Source organism: Chiloscyllium plagiosum, unplaced genomic scaffold (assembly GCF_037043375.1).
Source record: "Chiloscyllium plagiosum isolate Xiang-an unplaced genomic scaffold, Cpla_swu_hap1 HiC_scaffold_49, whole genome shotgun sequence".
Taxonomy (NCBI): domain Eukaryota; kingdom Metazoa; phylum Chordata; class Chondrichthyes; order Orectolobiformes; family Hemiscylliidae; genus Chiloscyllium; species Chiloscyllium plagiosum.
In genome coordinates this window covers 3,779,222-3,800,691 of record NW_028270187.1, presented here as the reverse complement: position 1 = coordinate 3,800,691, position 21,470 = coordinate 3,779,222, and the positions used below count along the sequence as shown (strand labels likewise).

General features: G+C 42.6%; 1 long non-coding RNA gene across 1 annotated transcript; it reads left to right on the top strand.

The window, feature by feature from the left end:
* The first annotated feature begins 1,403 nt into the window (after positions 1-1,403).
* Positions 1,404-21,240, top strand: LOC122544681 (uncharacterized). The gene is made up of 4 exons (XR_015754976.1): positions 1,404-1,527; positions 9,353-9,434; positions 17,176-17,285; positions 18,657-21,240. It is a non-coding gene; the product is annotated as an uncharacterized LOC122544681 (long non-coding RNA).
* Positions 21,241-21,470: the final 230 nt, after the last annotated feature.

The following is a 21,470-nucleotide window of genomic DNA, read 5'->3' as shown; positions in this document are numbered from 1 at the left end:
GCTATGGTCTGGCGATGGAGGAGCCCAAGGACCTGCATGTCCTTGGTGGAGTGGGAAGGGGAGTTGAACTGTTGAGCCATGGGGTGGTTGGGTTGGTTGGTCCGGGTGTCCCAGAGGTGTTCTCTGAAACGTTCTGCAAGTAGGCGGCCTGTCTCCCCAATATAGAGGAGGCCACATCGGGTGCAGCGGATGCAATAGATGATGTGTGTGGAGGTGCAGGTGAATTGGTGGTGGATATGGAAGTATCCCTTGGGGCCTTGGAGGAAAATAAGGGGGGAGGTGTGGGTGCAAGTTTTGCATTTCTTGTGGTTGCAGGGGAAGGTGCCGGGAGTGGAGGTTGGGTTGGTGGGGGGTGTGGACCTGACGAGGGAGTCACGGAGGGAGTGGTCTTTTCGGAACGCTGATTGGGAAGGGGAGGGAAATATATCCCTGGTGGTGGGGTCCGTTTGGAGGTGGCGGAAATGACGGCGGATGATACGCTGTATATGGAGGTTGGTGGGGTGGTAGGTGAGGACCAGTGGGGTTCTGTCTTGGTGGCGGTTAGAGGGGTGGGGCTCAAGTGCGGAGGAGTGGGAAGTGGAGGAGATGCGGTGGAGGAGATGCGGTGGAGGGCATCGTTGATCATGTCGGGGGGGAAATTGCGGTCTTTGAAGAAGGAGGCCATGGGGGTTGAACGGTATTGGAACTGGTCCTCCTGGGTTCCTCCCACCCTGGCCCCTGTAAAAAGGCCATCCCATATTCCCAATTCCTTCGTCTCCGCCGCATCTGCTCCCAGGAGCGTTCCGAAAAGACCACTCCTTCTGTGACTCCCTTGTCAGGTCCACACCCCCCCACCAACCCAACCTCCACTCCCGGCACCTTCCCCTGCAACCGCAAGAAATGCAAAACTTGCGCCCACACCTCCCCCCTTACTTCCCTCCAAGGCTCCAAGGGATACTTCCATATCCGCCACAAATTCACCTGCACCGCCACACACATCATTTATTGCATCCGCTGCACCCGATGTGGCCTCCTCTATATTGGGGAGACAGGCCGCCTACTTGCGGAACGTTTCAGAGGACACCCGGACCAACCAACCCAACCACCCCGTGGCTCAACACTTCAACTCCCCCTCCCACTCCACCAAGGACATGCAGGTCCTTGGGCTCCTCCATCACCAGACCATAGCAACACGACGGTTGGAGGAAGAGCGCCTCATCTTTTGCCTAGGAACCCTCCAACCATAGGGGATGAACTCAGACTTCTCCAGTTTCCTCATTTCCCCTTCCCCCACCTTGTCTCAGTCAAATCCCTCGAACTCAGCACCACCTTCCTAACCTGCAATCTTCTTCCTGACCTCTCTGCCTCCACCTTTCCCTGTTCAAAAACAAATAATTATAATGATCATGACCTGAATATTGCATTGATCATTTGATGTCTTCCTACTCAGCTGCTAGTGATTTACTGGAGCTCTCTCTGTTGTCTTTGTCCAGGCAAATATTTGATGGACCAATCCAAGGGTGACCAGCTGCTTCTCACACCCAGCAGGTATGTTACCACTGTCGGAGAGGAGAAGGTCCTTTCCTCTATCTGAGTGGATTGAGTCACACACATTGAGCTCCATTTCCAGAAGTACACATTCAACCCAAGAGTTAAACACAACTGACAATACATAAATCTATGTTATTTTACCCTGTTCTCAGTGCTTACCACCTCAGTGACAGTAAATTCCATCATTCAAAGCCAATTATCATTCATAAGATTAGAAGCAGGTTAGACTGTATGCTTATAATAAATATATATTTATGAGCTGCATTAAATTCATATGTACATTTGGCATTTTTAAAGTTACAATCAATTTGAACAAACCGATCATGGCGTTACATTTTTATATATATATATATATATATATATGAAGTAGATATTAAGTGCAGATATAGAAGCAATGTTGGACATTTATGAGTAATTGAGCAGGACAAAATTATTCTTTTGATAAACAGTTGTCCTCTACAAAGACAATAATCAAACAATGTAAATTTCAAATGAACTTCTTGGTCAAGCCTTATCGACAGAGGATGCTTCGAGAGAGGATGCTTAATGCTCATTCGTATATGTACATACACATCTGTGTCTGTCTCTGTCTCTCTCATTCTCACTCTCAGCCTAGTGTTGATGAAAACACACTTCATGCACGCTCCCATTCTGGTTGAGGGCCTCAGTAATGCAGAAGCATTTCCATACTTTTTTAATGTATGAAACACTGATTGATAAGTCCTTAGAACCACCTCATAAAGTGTATCAGAATTGGAATCACACAGAGACATACAGACAATGTTGGTGTGATCTCAACCAGTACCAATCTTTAAAGTGATACAGATTGGCAGCACAACAGAAAACTCATTCTCATTCAGCCAGTTAATGGTAAAAGGGAAAACAAAATGCAATTTAGATCCACAACTACTTCCAGATATGTAGTCATAAATTGACTGACCACATTATTAATCGCTTCAGAATATGTTAGTATTAGATGTTACATTATTGCGGTGCCCAGCAGCAACTGCCAAAGACGACTGCACACACAAAATATAAAAAGAAAACTGAGATTGAATACAATAAAATTCAGATTCTTGGCAAAGATAAGTATTAAACCAACATTAACTCCTCAATCACACAGGTATATCAAATATTGAACGGGTTTATCTTACACTCTGCTGAAAAAATACAACTGAACATAGAGAATAGCATCCATATACTCGACTTGTCACTGTTGCACACAGAGCAAAACTGGCACTCTAGGTATTCAAAGGCCAATAACTGCAGAACTAATCTCAAATTTGCATTTACACCGAGACACTGACACTTACACCGAGACACTGACAGTGAGTGAATGAAGATTAGAATCCCAACAATTAGTGGAAACTAGTATGGAGAACAGAATAAGAATAGAACGTTCCAGTGCAGACACAACAGGCTGAATGGCTGTATCAATTCTGTGACTGAGTCATAAATCACAAAATGCATAAGAGATTAAGGCCCAATCTCAACACCCTAAACACTATTATTAGATTGAATCACAGTCACAGAATTTTATTTTCTAACTCATTCATGGGATGGGGGCATCACTGACTCGGCCAGCATTTATTGTCCATCCCTAACTACCCTTGCAGCCACATTGATGTGGGTCTGACAAGGGAAGGATGTCAGTTTCCTTCATTCAAGGACATTACTGAACCAGATGTGTTTTTCTGGCAATCAACAATAGATTCATGGACATCATTAGACTCTTAGAATATTATTGGCTGCCAGAGAATTGAGCAACTTTGATATATAAGAGTTGAAAGTGATGGGAACTCATTGAGAACTTCACTCTCAGTCACACAGCAGAAACTGGCATGTATAGATGAATTCCTAAATTCACACATGGACAGCAGAAATTGACATGTATACATCAAAGCAGATGAACTAATGGCACAGATCATCGTGAATGATTATGATGTGGTAGGCATTACAAAGACGTGGTTACGGGGGGGGGGGGGGGGGTCAGGACTGGCAGTTAAACATCCAAGGGTTTTCAACTTATCGAAAAGACAGGGAGGTGGGCAGAGGGGGCTGGGTTGCCTTGTTAGTTAAGAACAAAATTAAATCTATGGCACTGAATGACATAGCGTCGGATGATGTGGAGTCTGTGTGGGTGGAATTGAGGAACCACAAAGGCAAAAAATCCATAGTGGGAGTTATGTACAGACCTCCTAACAGTGGTCAGGACCAGGGGCGCAACATGCACCGGGAAATAGAGAAGGCATGTCAGAAAGGCAAGGTCACGGTGATCATGGGAAACTTCAATATGCAGGTGGACTGGGTAAATAATGTTGCCAGTGGATCCAAAGAAAGGGAATTCATGGAATGCTTACAGGATGGCTTTTTGGAACAGCTTGTCATTGAGCCCACAAGGGAGCATGCTATTCCGGACCTAGTGCTATGTAATGAACCAGACTTTATGAAAAATCTTAAAGTAAGGGAACACTTAGGAAGCAGCGATCATAATATGGTAGAGTTCAGTCTGCAGTTTGAAAGAGAGAAGGCAAAATCGGATGTAATGGTGTTACAGTTAAATAAAGGTAATTATGAGGGCATGAGAGAGGAACTGACAAAAATAGACTGGAAGCAGAGCCTAGCAGGGAAGACAGTAGAGCAAAAATGGCAGGGGTTTGTGGGTAAAATTGAGGACACTGTACAGAGGTTCATCCCCAAGAAGAGAAAGATTATCTGGGGAGGGATGAGACAGCCATGGCTGACAAAGGAAGTCAGGAAATCTATCAAAGAAAAAGAGAGATCCTATAAAGTGGCCAAGAGCACTGGGAAATCAGAAGATTGGGAAGGCGACAAAAACAAACAGAGGATAACAAAGAGAGAAATAAGGAAGGAGAGGATCAAATATGAAGGTAGCCTAGCCAGTAATATTAGAAATGATAGTAAAAGTTTCTTTCAATACATAAGAAACAAACGACAGGCAAAAGTAGACATTGGGCCACTTCAAACTGATACTGGAAGTCTAGTGATGGGAGATAAGGAAATAGCAGGAGAACTTAATAAGTACTTTGCATCAGTCTTCACAGTGGAAGACATGAGTAATATCCCAACAATTAAAGGGAGTCAGGGGGCTGAGTTGAGTATGGTTGCCATTACAAAAGAGAAAGTTCTAGAAAAGCTAAAAGGTCTTAAAATTGATAAATCTCCTGGCCCCGATGGGCTAATCCTTGAGTTCTGAGAGAGGTGGCTGAGGAAATAGCAGAGGCGTTGGTTGAGATCTTTCAAAAGTCACTGGAGTCAGGGAAAGTCCCGGATGATTGGAAGATCGCTGTTGTAACCCCCTTGTTCAAGAAAGGATCAAGACAAAAGTTGGAAAATTATAGGCCAATAAGCTTAACCTCGGTTGTTGGTAAAATTCTAGAATCCATCATTAAGGATGAGGTTTCTAAATTCTTGGAAGAGCAGGGTCGGATTAGAACAAGTCAACATGCATTTAGTAAGGGGAGGTCGTGCCTGACAAACCTGTTGGAGTTCTTTGAAGAGGTGACAAGTAGGTTAGACCGGGGAAACCCAGTGGATGTAGTCTACCTAGACTTCCAAAAGGCCTTTGATAAGGTGCCACATGGGAGGCTGCTGAGCAAGGTGAGGGCCCATGGTGTTCGAGGTGAGCTACTGGTATGGATTGAGGATAGGCTGTCTGACAGAAGGCAGAGAGTTGGGATAAAAGGTTCTTTTTCGGAATGGCAGCCGGTGACAAGCGGTGTCCCGCAGGGTTCAGTTTTGAGGCCACAGCTGTTCACATTATATATTAATGATCTGGATGAAGGGACTGGGGGCATTCTAGCGAAGTTTGCCGATGATACAAAGTTAGGTGGACAGGCAGGTAGTACTGAGGAAGTGGGGAGGCTGCAGAAGGATCTAGACAGTTTGGAAGAGTGGTCCAGGAAATGGCTGATGAAATTCAATGTGAGCAAATGCGAGGTCTTGCACTTTGGAAAAAAGAATACAAACATGGACTACTTTCTAAACGGTGAGAAAATTCTTAAAGCCAAAGTACAGAGGGATCTGGGAGTGCTAGTTGAGGATTCTCTAAAGGTAAACATGCAGGTTGAGTCCGTGATTAAGAAAGCGAATGCAATGTTGTCAATTATCTCAAGAGGGTTGGAATATAAAAGCACCGTTGTGCTACTGAGACTTTATAAAGCTCTGGTTAGGCCCCATTTGGAGTAGTGTGTCCAGTTTTAGTCCCCACACCTCAGGAAGGACATACTGGCACTGGAGCGTGTCCAGCGGAGATTCACACGGATGATCCCTGTAATGGTAGGTCTAACATATGAGGAATGGCTGAGGATCCTGGGATTGTATTCATTGGAGTTTAGAAGATTAAGGAGAGATCTAATGGAAACTTACAAGATAATACATGGCTTGGAGAGGGTGGATGCTAGGAAATTGTTTCCATTAGGCAAGGAGACTAGGACCCGTGGACACAGCCTTAGAATTAGAGGGGGTAAATTCAGAACAGAAATGTGGAGACATTACTTCAGCCAGAGAGTGGTGGGCCTGTGGAATTCATTGCCGCAGAGTGCAGTGGAGACTGGGGCGCTAAATGTTTTCAAGGCAGAAATTGATAAATTCTTGATGTCACAAGGAATTAAGGGTTATGGGGAGAATGCGGGTAAGTAGAGTTGAAATGCCCATCAGCCATGATTGAATGGTGGAGTGGACTCGATGGGCCGAATGGCCTTACTTCCGCTCCTATGTCTTATGGTGTAATGGTCTTAAGTCCTAAACTCTCGTATGGGCACAACCAAAACTGACAGTCTTAGATTGATATCTGCTCTCACATATTCACATTGCAGCAACTGTACGGGAGAGAACAATAATCATGGACACACCTATGACAGGTAAGGTTGATAACTAGACTAACACATTTGCATAGCAAAACCTGACAGGTACAGTAAGATAAATGAATTTGCACATTTATAAACAAGAAGTTGATATATACAAATTAATAACTGCACTCTCAGATGCACAAAGCAGAATCTGACAGGGACAAGTTGGTTAATAACTCACACATGCAGGTGGCAGTAAATTTCAGAGAAAGATTGATAACTACACATATTCATAAAGCAGAAATTGACTGGAATAGATTGATTATGCTTCCAATTTCAAATCACATAAATTGACGTGTACACTTTGATAATGACACTCACATAATCACAGAGAAGAAACTGACAGGCAGAGATTGATAACAAAACAAACATTACACAGGTCTGGCAGCATTTCAGGTCGAGTGACCAGTCTTCAGAACTGATGGTGGCAAAGATATTACACACAATGTGGTCTCCTCTATGTTGGGGAAACTGAGTGTAGATTGGATGTCCACTGTGCAGAACACCTACATTTTGTCCAGACAAAAAGACCTTGTGCTTCCAGTTGCATGCCACTTCAACACACCACCCTGTTCCCTGTCTCAGGCTTGCTGTATTGCTCCAGTGAAGCTCAGTGCAAGCTAGAAGAACGGCACCCCATTTTCTGTTTGGGACCTCGACAGCCTTGTGGACTCAATATTGAGTTCAACAACTACAGGGCTTGAGCTCTCCCATGTCATTACCCAAAACCCCACATGTTAACATATAGTCTGCTATTATACACCACCAATTGTTAGCCACTAACAGGCCCTATTAATAGGCTATTCACCCACTTAGTCTGACAGTTATCCACTCCTTTATCTGTCCTACTGTTCTTCTCTTTCTTTGGACTCTATCTCTATCTGTCTTTTACTCGTCACCCTTCCACTCACCCTATCTTCTGTATAAAAACTAATATTTTCCTAGCTACCACCAGAAAATACAGAAGTTTGAATACACCACCCAACAAACTCAAGAACAGCTTCTCTGCTGTTATCAGACTTTTGAATGTACTGCTCAAATTTTAAGGCAAAAGTGGGTACTGCAGATGCTGGAGATTAGAGTTAAGATTAGAGTGGTGCTGGAAAAGCACAGCAGATCAGGCAGTATCCGAGGAGTAGGAATATCGACGTTTCAAACATTCCTAATGAAAGGCTTTTGCCCAAAACGTCGATTTTCCTGCTCCTCGGATGCTGCCTGACCTGCTGTGCTATTCCAGCACCACTCTAATCTTGCTCAATTTTTAACGTTAATCTCTGTCTCTTTGAAGGTTTGTATTGCGGATTCTGTTCTATTACCTTGATGCATTTTGTTAAATATTATCTGCCTGTAAAGTACACAAAACAATACTTTCCATTGTATCTCAGTGCGACTAAAATAATAAATCAGATCAAATCAAATTGATAACTACACTCTCAATCTGAGAGGTACAAGTTGATAACTACAGTCACACAAACTGACAGGAAAAGATGAATAAATACACTCAAACACTGACATTACAGACCCTGACACACAAAGATTGATAACTAAACTCTCACATTCACAAAGCAGAAACTGATAGCGACAGGTGAAAACTCAGCTCACACGTTCACATAGTCGAAACTGGAAGGATTGACAATTACACAAACATATTCAAGCAGAAACTGACAGCTACAGATTGACAACTATATTTATGTATTCACACAGCAGAGTCTGAAAGGTACAGATTGACAGTTACACTCACTTTGACAAAGAAGAAAATGACAGGTAGAGAATGGTAACTGTACTCCCACATTCACATCGCTGACAGTGACAACTACAGTTTGATTAATACACCCACATTCACCAGAGCAGAAGCTGATGGGTACTGATCAATAACTGTATTTGCATATTGACAGGAAAAAAACTGACAAGGACAGATTGATATCTACACTGTCATATTGACATAGTAGAAACAGATTGACAATGACACTCTAGTGTCAAATAGCAAAACCTGACAGATACTGTTTGATAATTGCTCTCCCATATTGATATAGCTTAAACTTGCAGACAGCGATCAATATCGACATTCTCACAAAATAACAGATGGATACAAATTGATGACTGCATTTAATATTCATACAGCAGAAACTGACAGGTAGAGACTAATATCGAAACTTGGATTCTCATAACTGAAATTGACAGGTTCAGGTTGATAACTACACTCTCAGACACACAGCAGAAACTGTTCAGGACAGATTGGTAAGCAAACAAACACATTCGCAGGGCAGAAACTGACAGGTATATATAGATAATTAAACTCGCATATCCACATCTGAGAAACACATAGGGACTGATTCTGTTTATTTAAAATGTATGAAATGTATTTATCAACTAGTCCCTGGCAGTTGCCTCTATGTGGATACACGAGTTCAGTTATCAATCTTCACCTGTAGGTTTATGCGATGTGAATGTATGAGTGCAGTTATCAGTCTATCCCTATTTGTCTCTTTGATGAGAAAATGCAAATATATTTACCAGAGAGTAACAGCGACAGATTGATAACTGCATTCACTCGCATATTTGTACAGATTTTGCTGATTGATAATTACAGTTTGATAATTACACTCCGATATTCACAGAGCAGCATTTAACAGGTACATCTTGATAATTGTCTCCACACATTCACTGAGCAAGAACTTACCACTATAGATAGATAAGGAAACTTTCATATCCAGACACACACTTGCATTAGATTATCCCATTTGTAGGGGTGTTGGTTAGTATCTGGTTCTCAGTGAATTGGTACAGATTATTTTGATACAGTCACCAAAAAGCAGCTCAGGCCAAGAATAGAATCAGACCTATGGTCCTGTTGGAATTGCTGTCTTGAAGGAAGAACAGCCTAAGGATTATTAAATTATTTCATTGACTTAATGTTGATTTAAGACGATGTCTCTTCTGTCTTCCTCCAGACAATTACTTGAAGGACCAAGACAGTGTAATATGTCCTCAGTACAAAGCCAAGTGTGATCATTTCATTCTAACAAACAACAGGTATGTTACTGCTGTCAGACTGAAGAGCATCCTTTCCATAGTTATAGAGCAGGTTGAATTAGACACACATTAACTCAATTTCCAGAGAGAAATTTTCAAATCATGAGTCAGATATCATGGAGGATTTATAATTTTTTTCTTTCTCACCATTCTTTATGTACACTACCCCATTTCGAATAATTGTTATAGTTCACAGCCATAGAGTTATAGAGATGTACAGCACAGAAACAGACCATTCGGTCTGACTCATCCATGCCAACTAGATATCCGAAACGAATCACGTCCCATTTGCCAACACTCGTGCCGTTTGCCAGCACTTGGCCCATATCCCTCTAAACCGTTCTTATTCATGTATGCATCCAGATGCCTTTTAAATGTTGGAATTGTTCCAGCTTCCAGCACTTCCTCTGGGAGCTCATTCCATACACACACCATCACCTGCACAGAAAAGTTTCCCCTTAGGTCCTTTTTAAATCTTGCCACTCTCACCTGAAACCTATGCTCTCTAGTTCTCGACTCCCCCACCCCAGGGAAAATACCTTGTCTATTTAGCCTATCCATGATCCTCCTGATTTGATAATCTCTATAAGGTCACCCCCTCAGCCTCCAACACTCCAGGGAAAACAGGCCCAGCCTCTTCAGCCTGTCCCTTTCACTCAAACACTCCAACCCTGGTAACAATCTTATAAATCTTTTCTGAATGTTTCAAGTTTCATAACATCCTTCCAATAGGAAGGAGATCAGAATTGCACACAATATTACAAAAGCGGCTGAACCAATTACCAGCCTCAACATGACGTCCAAACCCCTATACTCTATGCTCAGACCAATAAAGAACAGCATACTAAATGCTTTCTTCATTATCCTATCGACCGGCAACTCCATTTTCAAGGAACGATGAACCTGCACTCCAAGGTCTCTTTGTTCAGCAATACGCCCCAGGACCTTACCGTTAAGTGTGTAACTCCTACGTTGGTTTGCCTTTCCAAAATGCAGCACCTCAAATTTATCTGAATTAAATACAATCTGCCACTGCTCAGCCCAGAGCCCCACCTGATCAAGATCCTGTGTACTCTGAGGGAACCTTCTTTGCTGTCCACTACACTGCCAATTTTGGTGTCATCTGCAAACGTGTTATGTTCACATTCAAATCATTCTTATAAATGATAAAAAGCAGTGTACCCTGCACCGATCCTTGTGGTATACCACTGATCACCGGTGTCCAGTCTGAAATATAACCCTCCACAACCACCCTCTGTCTTCCACGTTCAAATCAACTCTGTGTCCAAATTGCTAGTTCTCCCCGATTTTGTGATCTAACTTTGTTAACCAGACTACAATGAGGAAACTTGTTAAACATCTTACTGAAGTCCATATAGATCTCGTCCACCGCTCTACTCTCATCAATCATCGAGTCAAAGAGATGTACAGCATGGAAACAGACACTTCGGTCCAACTTTCCATGCCGACCAGCTACCCACCTGCCAACACTCAGCCCATATCCCTCCAAACTCTTCCTATTCATAAACCCATTCAGATGCTTTTTAAAAGTTGCAATTGTACTCGCCTCCACCACTTCCTCTGGCAACTCATTCCATGCATGTACCACCCTCTGCATGAAAACCTTTCCACTTAGATCTCTTTTATATCTTTTCCATTTTTCCCTAAACCTATTCCCTCTAGTTCTGGACTTCCCCATCCCAGGGAACATAACTTTTCCATGTCACTCATTATTTTATAAACCACTGTAAGGTCACTCCTCAGCCTACAATGCTCCAGGGACAACAGCCCCAGCCTATTCAACCTCTCCTAGCCTAAATCCTCCAACCCCGGCAACATCCTTGTTAATCTTTTCTGAACCCTTTCAAGTTTGACAGCATCCTTCTGATAGGAAGGAGACCAGAACTGTATGCAATATTCCAACAGTGGCCTAACCAATGTCCTGTACAGCCGCAAAATGTACTCAAAAGTCTGACCAATAAAGAACATCATACCAAATACCTTCTTCACTATCTTATTTACCTGCGACTCTACTTTCAGGGAACTATGCACCTGCACTCCAAAGTCTCTTTGTTCAGCAACACTCCCTAGGAGTTTAACATTAAGTCCTGCTAAGATTTGCTTTCCCAAAATGCAGCACCTTGCATTTATCTGAATTAAACTCCATCTGCCACTTCTCAGCCATTGGCCCATCTGATCAAGATCCTTTTGTAATCTGAGGTAACCTTCTTCGCTGTCCACGACACTCTAATTTTGATGTCATCTGCAAATTTACTTACTATACCTCCTATGCTCACATCCAAATCATTTATATAAATGACAAAAAATATTGGACCCAGCACTCTACTGGTCACTGGCCTCCAATCTTAAAAACAATCCTCCATTACCACCCTCTATCTTCTATCTTTGAGCCAGTTCTGTATACAAATGGCAAGTTCTCCCTGTATTCCATGAGATCGATCTTTGTTAACCAGTCTCCCATGGGGAAATCCTCTTCGTTACTTATTCAAAAAATCTCAATTTAGTTTGTGTGTCATGGTTTCCCATGCACAAAACCATGTTCACTGTCCTGAGTCAGTCCTTGACTGTCGAAATACGTGTAAGTTCTGTCCCTCCAACATCTTGCCAACACTGATGGCAGGCTCACCAGCCTAAAGTTCCCTGGCTTTTCCTTATCACCTTTCTTAAATAGTAGCACCACGTTAGCCAACCTCTAGTCTTCTGGCACCTCACCTGTGACTATCGATGTTAAAAATATCTCGGCAAGGGACACACCAAACACTTCCGTAACTTCCCAAAGAGTTCTATGATATGCCTGATCAGGTCCTGGGGATTTAATCACCTTCATGCATTTCAAGACATCCACTACTTCTTTCTCTGTTATACGAATATCTTTCAAGATATCACCATCTATTTCCCCACATTCTATATCTTCCATGTCCTTCTCCAGAGTAAACAGTGATGCAAAATACTCTTTTAGTATCTCCCCCATCTTCTGTGGCTACACACAAAGGCCACCTTGCTGATCATTGAGGGGCCCTAATCTCTCCCTCGTTACCCTTTTTGTCCTTAATGTATTCATAAAATCCCTTCGGATTCTCCTTAACCTTAATTTCCAAAGCTATCTCATGTCCCCTTTTTGCCCTCCTGATTTCCCTCTACATATACTCCTACTGCCTTTTCCTCTTCTAAGGATTCACTCGATCTCTGCTGTCTATACTTGATATATGTTTCCTTCTTTCTCTGGACCAAAACCTCAATTTCTCCGTCATCCAGCATTCCCTACACGTTCCAGACTTGCTGTTCCCCCTAACAGGAACAGACTGTCTCTGGACTCTCGTTATCTTATTTTTGAAGGTTTCCCAATTTCCAGATGTTCCTTTACCTGCGAACATCTGCTGCCATTCAGCTTTTGCAAGTTCTTGCCTAATATTGTCAAGCCCATTGTTATTTTACACCATTTTTCAAGGTGTTTAGACTGAATTGTTATCTGAAATAGATGCACAGGAAAGACATTAAATCTACATTTAATATGACATTTATAAAGTTAAAATCAAGATGGAAAATAAAATCAGACTGTAACATCATTTCAAAAAGCAGATATAACATAGATGTTTAATACAGAGATAGAAGGAAACCAGACAAAAGTCACCAATTTCCAGGATGAAGCAGTGTTATTAATTTATTAGTGATTGGGCAGGACAGAGTTAACGCTTTAATGAATAGTTGTCACATGTAGTCACGTGATTAAACAATGTGAATTCCAAACACCCATTCTCTGTCAAAGCCTGACAAGTAAAACTGCAGATGCTAGAGGCTGGAAACAAATGTAGAAATTGGTGGAAAAACTCAGCACTTCTGGCAGCATCCATTGATAGAAAGCAGAGTTAATGTATTGGGGCCAGTAACTGTTATTCAGAACTGAATTTCTCCAGGAATTTCTAATGTTGTTCCTGACAGTGGAAAATAATTACTGCAGACACACACAGCAACTGACTAATTGAGAATTAGTTCAAAATGCAAACACTGTAACTGCAGAGCAGGACTAATAGTTATGGAGTTCCATATAGACTGCAGCCAATAGGAAATGATCCAATCGAGATGAATATCACTCTCACATGGAGTTATTGTGGTCTGCAGCAGTCAGAGACATCCAGCTAACAATTCTACTCCCATTCAGACAGCATCCCATTTCCATCAATGTATTATGGTGGCAGAGGAGCTGCCATCCCCACCATTAGCACAGATTTTTTATGACTCCATCTTCACCAAAAATGCTTCTTGTGCCATTGTTTCAAATTAGCTTTCCTGTTCTACAAATAGCCCTGCGTTCCTATAAAATCTGATATAAAACACAAGAAAACTCTACCATTTTCACAAATACTCAATGCGATCACATAATCATAATTTGAAACAGTGGAGTATGAAAGATTTAGTGAGATAATAGAACACAGAACATGACAGCACAGTACACTATTCCATTTTCATCCATATGTTTATCCAATGACCATTTAACTGCCCTTAAAGTTGGCGAGTCTACTATAGTCGCAGGCAGAACATTCCATGCCCCTCCTACTGAGTAAAGAAACTACCTCTGACATCTGTCTTATATTTATCATCCCTCAATTTAAAGCGATGTCCACTGGTGTTAGCCATCACCATTGGAGAAATAAGGCTCTCACTGCCCACACTATCTATCCCTCTGATTATTTTATGTGTCTCTATTAAGTTACCTCTCAACCTTCTTCTCTCTAATGAAGCCTGAACTCCCTCAGCCTTTCCTCATAAGACATTCCCTCCAGACCAGGCAACATTCCAGTAAATCACCTCTGAACCTTTTCCAAAGCATCCACATCCTTCCTGTGATGCGGTGACTAGAAGTGGATGCAATTTTCCAAGTGTGGCCACACCAGAGTTTTGTAGAGCTGCAGCATGACCTCATGGGTCCAAACCTCAATCCCTCTCCCAATAAAAGCTAACACATCCTATGCCTTCTTAACAACCCTATCAACCTGGGTGGCAACTTTCAGGGATCTATGTACATGTACACAGAGGTCTTTCTGCTCGTCTGCACTGCCAAGAACCTTACCATTAGCCCCGTACTCTTTATTCCTATTGCTCCCTTAAAAGTGAATAATCTCACACTTTTCCTTATTAAACTCCATTTGTCACCTCTCAGCCCAGCTCTGCAGCTTATCTATGTTCCCCTGTAACCTGCAACATCCTTCAGCACTGTCCACAACTCCACTAACCTTAGTGTCATCCGCAAATTTACAAACTGATCCTCCTACACCCTCACCCAAAACAGATCCTTGCGATACACCACTAGTAACTGACTGCAGAATGAACATTTCCCATCATCCACCACCCTCTGTCTTCTTTCAGCTAGCCAATCTCTGAGCGAAGCTGCTCAATCACCCTCAATTCCGTGCCTCCATGTTTTGGGCAGTAGCCTACCTTTGGGAACCTTAATGAAAACACCTAATCAAACACCTTACTGAAATCCACATACATTGCATCAACTGCTTTATCCTCATCCACCTACTTGGTCGCCTTCTTAAAGAACTCAAGAAGGTTTGTGAGGCATGACCTACCCTTCACAAAACTATATTGACTATTCCCAAACCACTTGTTCTGATCGAGATGATTATAAATCCTGTCTCTTCTAGCCTTTTCCAACAATTTACCCACAACCAAAGAAAGGCTCACTGATCTATAATCACCAGGGTGGTCCCTACTCCCCTTCTTGAACAAGGGGACAACATTTGCTTTCTTCCAGTCTTCTGACACTATTCCTGTACACAATGACGACATAAAGATCAAAGCCAAAGGCTCTGCAATCTCCTCCCTGGCTTCCCAGAGAATCCTAGGATAAATCCCATCTGGCCCAGAGGTTTATCTATTTTCACAATTTGCAGAATTGCTAACACATCCTCCTCGTGAAACTTTATCCCATCTAGTCTAATAGCCTGTCACTCAGTATTGTCCTCAAAAACATCGTCTTTTGCCAGTGTGGATACCGATCGAAAATGTTCATTTAGCGCTTTGCCTACCTCCTCAGGCACCACACACAACTTTCCACCCCTGTCCTTGATTGGCCCGAATCTTATTCTAGTTATTCTTTTGTTCCTGATATTGCTATCGAAAGCTTTAGCATTTTCCTTAATTCTATCTGCCAAAGACTTCTCTTGTCCCCTCCTGGCTCTTCTTAGTTTCTCTTTCGGTCTTTCCTGGCTATCTTGTAACTCTCAAGCACCTTTGCTGTGCCTTCACGTCTCATCGTAACATAGCCTTCTTCTTCCTCTTGACAAGAGATCAACTTCCTTAGTAAACGAAGGCTGCCTCACTCGTCCACGTCCTCCCTGCCTGACAGATTCACGCTAATCAAGGACACACTGTAGCTGTTCCTTGAATAAGCTCCACATTTCAATTGTGCCATCCCCTGCGGTTTCCTTTCCCATCCTATGCATCATAAATCTTGCCCACTCGCACCATAATGGCTTTTTCCCCCAGTTATGAATCTTGCCCTGTGGTATATACCTATCCCTTTCCTTCGCTAAAGTAAACATAACTAAATTGTCACGCTCACCAAAATGCTCACCTGCCTCCAAATCGAACATCTGGCCGGGTTCATTACCCAGTCCCAAATCCATTGTTGCCTCGCACCTGGTTGGCCTGTCTACACACTGTGTCAGGAAACCCTTCTGCACACATTGGACAAAAACTGACCCATTTTCAGTCAATATTTTGAAAATTTAAAGTCTCCCAGAACAACTACCCTGTTACATTGACTCTTATTCCAGAATCATCTTTACAATCCTTTCCTCTACATCTCTGGAACTATTCTGAGGCTTATAGAAAACTCCCAACAGAGTGACCTCTCCTTTCCTGTTTCTCACCTCAGCCAATATTACCTCATTAGACAAGTCCTCATGCATCCTTTCTGCCGCCGTAATACTGTCCTTAACTAACAATGCCCTACCTCCCCTTCTTTTGCCATCTTCTCTGTCCATACAGAAACATCTAAATCCCAGAACCTATGACAACCATTCCTGTCCCTGCTTGATCCATGTGTCCGAAATGGCGACAACCTCAAAGTCCCAGATAGCAACCCATGCTGCAAGTTCACCCAGTTTATTCTGCATGCTCCTGGCATTGAAGTAGACACACTTCAAACCACCTTCCTGTTTGCTGGTGCACTCCTGTAACATTGAAACCATATTTCTGATCTCACTACGCTCAACCTTTGGACACAGGAACTACAATTTAGGTTCCCATCCCCCTATTGAATTTGTTTAAACCCCCCTGAAGAGCATTAGCAAACTTCCCCCAGGATATTGGTACCTCTCTGCTTCAGGTGTAGACCATCATGTTTGTAGAAGTCCCACCTACCCAAAGGTCCCTTTTTCCTCAGGGATCCAAAACTCTCCCTCCCACCCCATCCCTTTAGGTACATGTTGAAATCCTCTCTCCCGATTCTTCGCCTTGCTAGCATGTGGCATGGGCACTAGCCAGAGTTAACAACTCTGCTTGTTCTAGCTCCAAGCTTCTACCCTAGCTCCCTGACTTTCTGCCTTAAATCCGCATCCGTTGTCCTACTTATGTTGTTAGTGCCTTTGTGGACCATGACTTGGGCAGCTCCCGCTCCTCCTCAAGGATCCCAAAAACACGATCTGTGACATCATGAACCCTGGCACCTGGGAGGCAATACTCCGACCGTGAATCTCTCTCTTTCCCACAGAACATCATATCTGTCCCTTTAACTATGGAGAACCCAATGACTAATGCGCTGTTCCTCTCCCCACTTCACATCTAAGCAACAGGGACAGACTGTGTGCCAGAGACTTACTGGTAAGTCTGCCCCAAACCAATACTATTTGAAACGGTATCTTGTTGTTAAGGAGAATGGCAACAGGGGATCCCTGTGCTGTCTGCTAGTTCCCTTTCAGTCCCCTGACTGTGACCCATTGGCCATTTTCTTGTCCCCAAGGTGTGACTATCTCCCTGTAACTTCTCACAGGATAAGGGAGCTTACTGGAGGTGCTCATTTTATCTTTTTGCGAGAAGAATTCAACAGTTTCATTCTTCAAAGATCTTAGTTTGACTGTTGCACTTTCCTCCACTGCTTGAGAGAAAATCAAAGTCCTTCTCCCTTACTCCTCCTCTCCGTAGAGCCACATATTGTGTCCCAATGATGGTGAGCATCATCACAATACAGACCAGGATAATTAACACCTACCTTTACTTCAACAGTCTTCAAATAATTATATCACTGTGCACTGAGAAAGAAATACTAATTCTGACCTTGATCGGGTGGGTCAGTGGGCCCAAGAAGTGGCAGATAGTTTAGTTTGGATACATGTGAGGTGTTAGATTTTGATAAGACAAACCAGGGCAGGACTTGTACACTTGATAGTGGGGTCTTGGGGATCGTTGCTGAACAATGAGACCGAGGAGTGCAGGTGCATATTTTCTTGAAAATAGAGTCACCAGTGGACAGGGCGGTGAAGAAGGCATTGGGCATACTTGTCTTTATTGGTTAGAACATTGAGTGCAGGAGTTGGGCTGTCAGGATGTCATACAGTGCATATCACCCTTCACCAGGAAGGATGTTGTTAAACTTGAGATGGTGCAGAAAACATTTAAAAGGATTTTATAGTTATAGAGTCATACAGCATAGAAACAGACCCTTCAGTCCACCATGTCCATGATGTCCAACAATCACCAAACTGCATTCATCCCATTGACCTGCACTTGGCCCACAGCCAACTATGCCCTGGTTTCTTTAATGGCACATCCAGATGCTGCTTCAATGCTGTGAGAGTATTCCATCACACTCTCAGGCAGCATATTACAAACTTTACCCACCATCTACATCAAAATATTTTTCTTAGATATCTGCTAAACTGCTTTCCCCACAACTTCAACTTGTGCCCTCTGGTCTCAGACACATCAGCCAAAGAGAGAAAGATTCTCACAATCTACTCTGTCTACATCTTCCACAATTTAGTATATCTCAGTCAGATCCTCCCTCAACCTCCTCAGCTCCAAGGAAACCAAACCCAGCTCATACGACCTCCCCTTTTGACGGAAACTTTCCAACCCACTACATCGGCTGCAGTCAATCCCATCCTTTAGAATTGTGACAAATCAGAACTGCACACAGTATTTGATCTGTTTTATAAAGGTGGAATAAGACTTCCTCGCTCTTATATTCAACAGCTCCGGTACTGAAGGAAAGCATTCTGTATACCTTTTTCAGCAACTTGTCTGCTGGTGCTGACACCTTCTGGGATATGTAGACTTGTACACCAAGGTCCCTTTGTTCCTCAGTACTCCCTAGGGACCAATCCTTCATTGTATAATTCTTTCCCTTATTAGACCACCCAAAATGCATTACCTCACATTTATCAGGATTAAATTCCATCTGTCATTGCAGTACCCAATGTCCTCATACTGTAGCCTGAGACCATCCCCCTCACTGTCAACAACACCGCCAACTTTCATGTCATAGAGCAAAGAACAATACAGCATAGGGACAGGCCCTTTGCACTCCAAGGCTACACTGAAACATTTAATACATCCACACGAAAACTTCATCTGCAGGCTTACTAATTATACATGCTACATTCACATCCAATTGTTAATATGTCCACAACAAGCAGCAAGGGTCTCAGCACTGATCCCTGTGATACATCACTGGTCACAGGCTTCCAATCACAAACACAACCCTCCACCATCATAGTTTGCATCCTGTCTGCAAGCTCATTTCAGATCCAGTTTGCTTAAGACTCCAAGAGCCAATCTTGGACCAGTCTTTTATATGGGACTTTGTCAAAGGCTGTCGGGGTGGCCTGTACCAGGCCAGATAGAGTAGCCCATGTCTGTTGACACAAACTGGTGTATAAGTGTAAAGTAGAATTAAACAGCAGGTTGTGAAACAGAATGGCAGGCAGAATCTAAGCTAAACAGCCCACTCACACAATAAGTTAAAATGATACCATTGAACAAGCCACTCCAAGGACCCAGCCTGTTCCAATTCGAAACAGTTCTGACAAGCAGACCGAAGGTCCACTAAATGAGTAACTCCAGCCACATTAAATGAAAGGGTAATTGTCCCAGTTACTGAACAATCACCAGGTGCTAGTTACAGCCCATTAATGCCCTAAAACAGCTGAAGGTGTAATAGCTAAAGTTATCTTAAAGTTATCCGTTTCTTTAAGTAAGTTTGAATATTACGAAAAATTCTCATTGAGAGTCTTAGCATCATCACAGTAGTTTTCAGCATAAAAAATAGGTGCATAATACCAAAGTATAAATAGGAAAAGAAGCATTTAAACCTGGAAGTGAAGGTTAGTTAGCTTTAGGTAACACCTTCTCTTATTCCCAGAACAAAATAGATTGCTCACAATCCATTAATCACAAAGTGTTAACAGTTGGGGCAAATAAGTTACTTCACACTTTGTAACTAACTTTTTATAATAAAAATTAAAATTACAAGTCTATGGCAAGTAAGACAAAACAAGCTGTCCTTTGTTTTTTCTTCATATATTCCCCACTGTCCTAATTATATCAGAGGAGCAATTGAACTTGATAAAATGGAATACAATGTATAACAACATTTAACTGTCCTGCGGGACAAGCTAGCCTGAGAGAAACCTGAAGGTGTATCGTAAATAACTTTGGAATAAAAATGAATAGGATGCATAGAAAGATCACAAGGCCAAGTGATTACAATTTCCGCTAAACTCTGAGATGTCAGGGGATCCTGGGGCAGTCCATAGAAATGCCCATCATTGATTAGGATATGCAAAGTAGGAGAGAGGAACATCATAATAAAGTTGTATGTGATTGTTATCAGAAAGTTTATTAAAAATATTGCTTTTTATTGTAAAATCAGACTGTGTCATAGACCTCTGTTCTGAGGCCAGTCTCGGAGGACTATCTTTTGTCCTCTCAGAGGCCGTCTACCTGCACTAACCGGTTTCTGGTTGAATAAACACCTACCACTTGCCTGAATACTGCCTGCCTGCTGAGTCTTTCATCCCTGGTCGGGGGTTATGCCTCGACAACGGCCTGACTGAAGTACATGTAAACCAAATCATCTGCTCTACTCTCATCAGTATGCTTCATTGCCAGGACTGGGGGTTTTGAATTATAGCGAAAGGCTGAACAGGCTGTTGCTTTGTTCCCTGGACTGTCGGAGAATGAGGTGTGACCTTTGTACAGGTTGTGAAAATCACAAGGGGCATGATAGGGTGATAGCCAAGGTCTTTTTCTGAGTATGGATGCGTGCAAAAATAGAGGGCACAGGTTTAAATTGTGTAGAAAGGATTTAAAAAGGACCTGAAGGGTTACTTTATCACATAGAGGGTGGTGCTTGTGTGGAATGAGCTACCAGAGGAAGTGGAGGTGGTGGGTACAATTACAACCTTTTATAGGCACCTGGATATGTACAAGAATAGGAACAGTTTAGAGGGATATGCGCCAAATGCTGGCAAATGAGACTAGCCATGATGTTGAGGTGCCAGCATTGCACTGGGGTGGACAATGTTAAGGATCATACAACACCAGTTTCTCAGACAACAGGTTTATTTGAAAGCACTAGCTTTCAGTGCACTGCTCCGCCATAGTTCTCCCACATAAAAGCTGTTGTACTATAACCTGGTGTCATGAGATCTTAATTTAAATGGGACTAGGTCAGATCAGGATCTCTGGACAGCAATAACAGCTTGGACCAAAGGATCTGTTTCTGTGCTGTAAAGCTGTGTGACTCTCTAAAGGCCACACCTTGATATCATTATCCCCAGTTAGACTCCGTACTATCGGAGTTGCAAAAGTCCATTGCATTTACCTCCTTGACTCTGAAGAACAGCACAGATCCTTTCTGTGACATTGTGTTCTGGTTTCACTTGTCTGTGAATCCTACAGATACAGTCAAAGAAATTAAGATCTTTCCCATTCACTTCACGAAACATGAACTGAAAACTCTCTCCTTTGCTAACTGGCTGTCCACTTAACAGCAAACATTTAAAC